The sequence below is a fragment of the Corticium candelabrum genome, chromosome 14 (genome assembly GCF_963422355.1).
Source record: "Corticium candelabrum chromosome 14, ooCorCand1.1, whole genome shotgun sequence".
Classification (NCBI taxonomy): domain Eukaryota; kingdom Metazoa; phylum Porifera; class Homoscleromorpha; order Homosclerophorida; family Plakinidae; genus Corticium; species Corticium candelabrum.
This window is the reverse complement of record NC_085098.1, coordinates 2,992,209-3,001,131: the sequence shown is the minus strand read 5'-3', so window position 1 is coordinate 3,001,131 and position 8,923 is coordinate 2,992,209.

Sequence of the window (8,923 nt, the reverse complement as noted above, 5' to 3'; positions counted from 1 at the left end):
TTGTGTACTCACTTCGGTTCTATCTTAACTGACTGCTAGGTGATTCAAGTGTGCGTATTTATATATTCAGGCTATACCAAGGAATGACGTTATGATAACAGCACACTAATTTAGGGAAGTCAATTTTATTCCATCTATGGAGTTGTTGACGGTAGGCAGAAAGCGTTTTGTGGGTGCAGGATGTACTCCCGCGTTCATTCGGTATGGAGAACGTCATTAGGTTGTTGTTGTAAACAATCATCACAATAGATAAGACAGTCACATAACATTTGCATTGACACATTTACATTTCAAACATTTGACCTAACTGCTATCCATACCAAATTTGTACATACCGTGTGTATCGCCCCCTGTTGCACAATGCGACGCAAGTTTACCTTCGAAAACCGCGACTTATCTAATAGCGAGAAACAATTAGTTGCACACTACGAAATGAAGGAGCTCCACGAACACGAAATCAAGTGCTCGGATCTTGGTTAATGTCTGTTCGAACAAGACACCGTGGGAATCGTGGGATGTGGTAAAGATCAGAGTGGAGGAGTCGCTTGTGAGCGTGATGCTATGCTCTCTCATTGTGTAAACAATATCTTTCTACATCACTTGTTGGCATGATAACGCTGAAACGAGAGACAGCGAAAACGCGTCTTTGTCACCACCATTAGCTCAGACGATTTTGGCAAACTTATTAGATCTTGATTAGCGTTGCATTGATTAATTGCCCTCGTGCGCACAACATACTGAATGGTCTATACAAGCGTTTCAGTAAGACAAATGGGATTGTAAACATATATTACACTAATTATTCTATTTGAATTGATGGTTAGGCAATCCGAGTTCGCGTAAACTGATCTGTAGCTACCTCGTACGAGCTTTCGAATCTTTGAACTACACCTTCCTACATACGCTCACGTGTTCAGATTATCTCGAGTTTTCCCCACAGCTTTCCATTTTTGAACAGACTTTAGTAGAACACTAAACTAAAGTTGGTACGCTATAGACCTTCTGCAAAGGGGTCTGGCATATGTATGGCATATTGGCACTCCTACATTACCATACCAAAATGGGATCTACACATTTAATTATATATATGCGTCTCTTGCCTCCAACGCATGCAGCGTACACCGTAACAAACAAAACGCCTAGCAGTCAACTTTTGCGTCTTCGTTTGCTGTAAAAAAACGTCACTCTGAACTGTTTCGTTGGCACTGGTGTGCATGTGCACAAGTTAAGCCTGCCACAATGTACCGTTTGATTTCTGTACTCTTCCAAGAGTGTACCGCACATGTGTACATGACTGTATGCACCGAGCTCACTCACACAAATTCTAATTAAGTCTTGCGGACCAGTGAGATAAGCAGAGGAGAAGGGTCTTATGCTGCTCCATCACTATCTTGCTGTTGACTGTTATCCAATCTGTGTTATAGCTCATACATTTGAGTGTTTGACAGCGTGTGCCAATAACATAATCACCAACAGCGTGTGCCAAGAACATAATCACAAACTGATGTCATACCAATTTCATATGTTTTTAATCCCTTCCTTTTTATGACAGGCCATTGAGCAATTCATGGTTAGCTCTTGCCAACTGTGAATATATGACGTCATATGGTGCGTGAGAACATGTATGAATTACTTCACTGTTTTATCTACTGTGTGCAAACGTCATAAAATGTTGTTTCTACTCAATCGTCTTCTATAGCCTTATCTAGAAAGGACTCTTACTACAACTACTCAAATTGTCCCAAATTTCATGGCATAATATATAGGGCTAAAGATGAACTGACAATAGTTTATGCAAATCTGTTTTCTCATCTCTATTCGAAATGCCAGACGCACTCCCGCCATATGCTTTTCTGTTCTTTGCCAAGCATTCGACATACACTAGAGAAGAGCGCAAATGAAATCAATTGGCTGGTCTATGAGTCTGATTGGTAGGCGTGCTTGCTGCGGTTTGACCTGCGCGGGAGTAGTAGAATGTTTCCTTACTGTTATAGAGGAAATTTGCGAAGTCATAAGGTGTCGCACAACAAATTGCTACTGTGAAGCCAGTAGACCACTGATTAGACCAACTTTACTAAACCTGTTTATTCCTAAAAAAATCTCTGTTTCATTGCAACACGCGTCTATCAGTCGACGTCGTAGTCAGCGTCGAATAATATAAATAGAGCTAGCGAATACTGCGTCATTCATCACACAGCAAACGTTTCACGGTGACGATTCAGAGTCGTCGTATTGCTATACTGCAACTACCTCATTCAAATGCAACATACCCACAACATTTACGTTGCTCACGCGCCAGTGTCCCGTGGACTAGACCTACTAAGGCAGTTCCAAGAACTTGTGACAGCGTGAGTGTACGAATGGAGTCAAAACTGTTCGTAAGATGATAATAGACCAGTCCAGATTATAATATTAATTAGAGTACGGTTTTATAAAATACAGCAAATTTCAAATAATATTAATAATTGTATTGACTAATTACATCCGACTTAGAGTACATGCATGCACATCGTCGATGTCAAAATTGTTGCTGCCAAAGGAGATTGTTTTACATTTATAGTTATATAAGGTTAGAGTACAACAAGGAATGCAAAGGAATGCTCTTGCATGCATTGCTCATACTAGCCTCGAACTTCCAGACCAGCGAGCGCGAACTCTAGTCTGGACCACGTCGATACTAAAATGATTTCGGAAGTATTTATGAAAAGCGATGCTAAATGGTAGTCTAACAGCGTAACATCGTCTTACCTAGATCAACATATCATTTGTAAATGCCATGAGATCTCACGAACAAAGAAGAGAGAAACGTCTGCCGTGTTTTGCGGTGATATCTTGGTGGACGGTGTTGCAGAGATCCCGAACTCAGCACCTTACGAGTGAGCACGCGTAGGCTGCCCAACGGTTGACCGTGCCGTATATTGTAAACGCAATCTTAATTAATCAACTTCCACTCGCTACCGCTACCCAGTCAAATCTAATTCAATCAGAATCAATACCGCTTCTTATACTACCCTAGCTCAGTCAAACACGATACCGGTCCAATGACCAATCACAATCACCGACGTATATGTCACATGTCTCTACGCCACACAACTCCCTCTTGTAGACAAGATTTGCTTTCAGCACATCTTCGTACTCACGTAGTAGACATCGACGTTATCCCATGCGGCTGAGAAAGTCAGCCTTGTTCTTCATCCCTTTTACCATTTCAATCTTCATGTGGTAATTCTGTAAATATAGCGCCCAAGGCATCATTCGATAGTTCAGAAACCTTGCTTGCTTGAGGTATGTTAGAGTCTGGTGATCTGTTTAAAGGACAAATTCTTTTCCATCCAAAAATATTTTTAACTTCTTCACACTCCAGACGATCGCCAAACAGTCTCTTTCAATCGTTGAGATGCACTTTCTCTTTCAGTTAGCTTCTTGCTGAGGTAGGTGACTGGAAACATCTTGCCCCATGTTGCTGCATGAGCATAGCCCCGATGCCTATATCAGAAGCATCTGTCTGCAAGAAGAATGGCTTGCTATGATCAGGAAAGTGAAGAATTGGGTGACTTGTTATCGTAGCCTTCAATGTCGTGTAGGCCTTCTCCTGAGCATCACTCCAGATTACTTGGTTGGGTTGTTCCTTCCTAGTAGCATCAGTCAACGGTACAGCTATAGCTGTGTAATTTGGGACGAACTCACGGTAGTACCCGGTCAGGCCAAGAAACGACCTCAAATCTTCTTATTCAATGGCCTACTAGCATTTCTCACCTTTCGAAGGTTCTCTTCAAGTGGTGCACTTGTTCCGCAACCGACTTGAAAACCGACATAAGAAGTTGTTTCTGCCCCAATAACAGTCTTAGATGGTCTGACTGTAAATTTTGCCTTAGCCAGGCGTCTCAACAGCTCTCGGAGTGTCGCCACATGACAATCTCACGTAGTTGTATGAACTAAAATGTCATCGACATAATGCTCTATGTTTTCCATTCCTCTCAACAATTTTCTGATAGCTCTGGTCAACGTTGCCCCTGAGTTCACCATGCCGAATGGCATACGAAGAACTCATACACCCCATCTGGTGTGGAAAACGCCGTTTTATGGATGTCGAGAGGTGCCACAGGTACTTGCCAGTAACCCCTAATAAGATCAATCTTTGTAAAGAAACGGCCATTCCTGAGATTTTAGATGAGGTTCGCAATCGGAGTCATGGGCTCCACGTCGCACACTGTCACCTTATTCAATTTTTGATAGTCAACACAGACTCGGTTTAGTACCATCCTTGTTCCTCACTAGAACGACAGGCGACGAATATGAGGAATGAGATTCTCGTATTATTTTCAGCTGTAGCATTTTGCTGATGTCTCCCTTGAGTGACTCTCTAATGCTAAAATGCACCGCATATGGCTTGGTCCTGATTGGCTCAGTAGTAGTCAATGTTATACGATGCTGGATAACGTCAGTTTCCCCTGGTAGATCGGTACAGATCTGCTAGACCTGTGTCAATATGTCTCGGACCTAACCTTTTGCTCTTTAACAATTGGTTAAGTTCTCCCCAATGATGACATCCTCCCATGATTCATCAGCCTGGCAAGCACTGAGATCTAGTAGCTCGCTGTTGTCAATCGCATCGTCGGAACCACATGACTCGTCATCCTCAATGATGGCTGAACAGACCCTCTCCAAAACAGTACCACCAACCATCATCGAGTTTCTTTTGACAGCCTCAACCGCCTCTCCATCCTTGGCTCTCTCCTGATACTTCTTGAGCAAATTAATGTGATAATTTTGGCTCTTCCCTCTGACGTTGATTCGATAATCGTTGACACACGCATAGCCTCGACTTGATATGGCCCTTCCACTGCATGATTAACTTGTTGCTGTCAGTAGGGCGTAGCAGTAGCACCTTGTCGTCTACCTCAAGACTCTTTTCCTTGGTCTTGCGGTCATAGTAACGTTTCCGTCAACTTGAGCCTTACCTAGCTCTTCTCTTCCAATACGTAACGCCTCCTCAAGCCTCTTCCTCAACTCGAATAAGTATTGGTAACTAGTTGTCACTTCCGGTGCATCATCCTCCGTAGTCCAAAGGTGTCGTAGGATTCTCATGCACCAGCGTAGCGTTGGGGTACTGGGGGCGGCTACAGCTCCCCAACATTTTGGTCGTGTCATTCCGCTTCAAGCAAAACTATAATTCTAAGTTACTAAACAGTTACAGTCCGCTTAATTAATCTCAGAGTAGTATGTTGACAATCGACGAAGTTAATTGACTCTCCCTCTTTGACAATACACATCATCGTTTCAGTATAATAAAACCATTGTCGAGAAGACGTAGACACGGAAAGTGCGCATGACCATCACTAGCCTCGAACTTCCAGACCAGAGAGCGCGCAAACCGCGTGAACTCAAGTCGATACTAAAATGATTTTGGAAATAGTATTCTAAGCCAATCAGCTCTCTACAACCGGAATTTCGGTTGTAAATTCTGATTGGTTTAGCAATAATTGGTTATGCTAAGTGACTAACGCTGATTGCGCCCGTGTGAAATCTTCGTGGACGGCTAAGTGTACACCAGAACAGTGATGAAGACTGTGGTGCACGCACACATCTTTGTTTTAGTTTCAGCTTTAGTTCTTCGATATTTTCAAGCTTGCAGTGAAAGGACCTGCACAGCAGCGTCGTTAGGTCATCACCTTTGACAACCGGTCGAGTGGTAGTCTCGCTAGTCGAGCAGTTGGAGAAGCTAGTGGTCTCCCGAAGAATCGAAGAGTTGTCGTTTCATACCGTCTATCAAGATATCACCGCATACACTGCAGTCGTCTCTCCTTCGTCCGTGAGATCTCATGGCATTTACAAATGATATGTTGATCTAGGTAAAACGATCCTACGCTGTTAGACTACCATTTAGCGTCGCTATTGATCAGTACTTCCAAAATCATTTTACTATCAGACTAGATTTCGCGCGCTTCGCTCGTTCTCTTATCTGGAAATTCGAGGCTAGACCATCACCCAGAGTCTCTGTATACGGCTCTGCCATCACCTATTTGAGACGTTTACTAGGCTATCCGGCAACGGAAGAGTCAAAGAAGGCCGCATCAAAAAAGCATGCAGAAGGCTATCCATCAATTATTTTAAGCAAGTGTAGTCAATGTCGACAACCCGACTGACCGGAGAACGGAATTTCCCGCGGCTCCGCTACCTAGTGATTTGCTTGCACTCCACGATACTTAATTAGTTTCTCCACAGGCTATTCTAGCTAACTAGCTAACCTATATTGCTCGTTATATTACGCAATGCTAAAATTGGTCAACGCCGTTTGCACTGAATTGGTCTTCTAGATTTTATTGTCATTAAAATGCCATTTAATTTGCAATTTACCATCGCAGCGAGCCATGAAATCATTTTTTGCAGGGTCTGTAACAGTGTTTCCACTCCTTTATTCGCACACTGACAGCACTCAGTCCTGCAGTTGGTTGTAACCTGAAATTTATAATATTTACTTAGTTGGATGTATACAAACTAGAAACGTAGAAATGGTCGTGGTTTTGCATGTAAAAATGGGTGTGGTTTTTGGCCTAATTATACCCTCAACATGACCACCACGCTAAGCCGGTGTCTCATGGGTTCTCGAACTGTTCTCCCATAAAGTAGTTCAAGCTGAGAAAATCCTTTTGACTCCTGGGGCACCTCTCTCTACGCGAAAAGCAGTAGGTTGACATACCTGTGCCACTGCCTTGGCTGCTCGCTACATAATATTCTCACCATCGTCTTGAGCGTCCCATTAAATTTATCCACCAACCCATTGCACATTGGATGATACGGTGTTGTACTTAGTTGGCGTATACTCAGCAGCCTTGAGACCTCCTGCATGCACTCCGACACACATTGAGTGCCCATGTCGCTAAGAACTTCCTCGGCTACCCCAAGACGGCTATACCTATTCACCAGACCCTCGGCCACTGTCTCGCTGCTCACCTTTTTCAGGGGTATAGCTTCAGGGTACCTCGTGGCATAGTCGACTAACTTCAGAGTGTAGCGATGCTCCTCTTCACTGGGTGGTGGTATCGGACCAATTAAGTCGACTGTGACTCTCTTAAATGGCTGCTAAACGAAAGGTATGTTCTGCAGAGGAGCCCTTGAAACCGATCCCTTCCGTATTGTTCTCTGACAGATGTCACAAGACCGACAAAATCTCAACACATCAGTGTGTATGGCTGGCCAATAAAAGTTGTTGAGTATCCTGTCAACTGTCTTCCGATTGCCCAAGTGTCTCTCCATTATTGAGTCGTGCGCAAGCTTCATCACCTGTTTTCGTAATTGCTCAGGTACCACCACCAGCCGAACTAACTTGCCATTGTTGACATGGGGATGTTTCAACAATCGACACAGAACTCGATCTTTGACTTCGAACTTCACTGTTATTGGGGCAGAAACAACTTCTTTTGTCGGTCATCAATTCGGTTGCGGAACAAGTGCACCACTTAAAGAAAACCTTCGAAAGGTGAGAAATGTTAGTAGGCCATTGAATAAGAAGGATGTGCCGTCATTTCCTGGCCTGACCGGGTACTAACGTGAATTCGTCCCAAATTACGCAGCTATAGTGTACCGTTGACTGATGCTACTAGGAAGGGACAACCCAACCAAGTAATCTGGGTTGATCTCAGGAGAAGGCCTACACGACTTTGAAAGCTATGATAACAAGTCACCCAATTCTTCACCTTCCTGATCATAGCAAGCCATTCTTCTTGCAGACAGATGCTTCTGAGATAGGCATTGGGGCTGTGCTCATGCAGCAACATGGGGGCAACATGTCACCAGTCACCTACATCAGCAAGAAGCTAACTGAAAGCGGAAATGCTTCTCAACGATTGAAAGAGAATTTTTGGCGATCGTATGGAGTGTGAAGAAGTTAAGAACATTTTTGTAAAGAAGAGACTTTGTTCTTCAAACAGATCAACAGCCTCTAACATACCTCAAGCAAGCAAGATTTCTCAACGATCACGTGATGCGTTGGGCGCTATATTTACAGAATTATCACATGAAGATTGAAATGGCAAAAGCGATGGAGAACAAGACTGATTTTCTCAGTCGTATGGGATGACGTCGATGTCTACTACGTGAGTACGAAGATGTGGTGAAAGCAAATCTTGCTTAGAGGAGGGAGTTGTGTGACGCAGAGACATGTTACATATACGTCGCGATTGTGATTGGTCATTGGATCAGTATTGTGTTTGACTGAGCTAGGGTAGTATAAGAAGCGGTATTGATTCTGATTGAGTTAGATTTGACTGGGTAGCGGTAGCGAGTGGAAGTTGATTAAGATTGCGTTTACAATATACGCCACGGTGAACCGTTGAGCATTCTACGCGTCCTCTCTCGTAAGGTGCTGCCTCCGTCTTCTTGCTGGGACTCACTTCCGGACAGGCCCCAAATGTTGCAGAGTTCCCCAAGACAGACGCAGCACCTTACGAGAGAGGACGCGTAGACTGCCCAACGGTCGACCGTGCCGTATATTGTAAACACAATCTTAATCAACTTCCACTCGCTACAGCTACCCAATCAAATCTAACTCAATCAAAATCAATACCGCTTCTTATACTACCCTAGCTCAGTCAAACACAATACCGGTCCAATGACCAATCACAATCACCGACGTATATGTCACATGTCTCTACCTCACACAGATCCATCAGTTTTTACTGAATTGAAACATCGCCATCCTTTAAACAAGCTTTCTGATTGGTCAGAAGACATTCCATCATCTTCAGATGTTGATTGCCAATCTGTTTTAATGCACTTCAAGCCTTTCCAAAAGGTACTAGCCCAGGATTTTCTCAACTCCGTGCACAGCATCTTCTCGATGCCATCAAAGGCACTTCTGTTTATGACGCTCAAATTTGTTTGGACAATCTCAAGGTTTTGACTAATACACTGTTGACTGGTA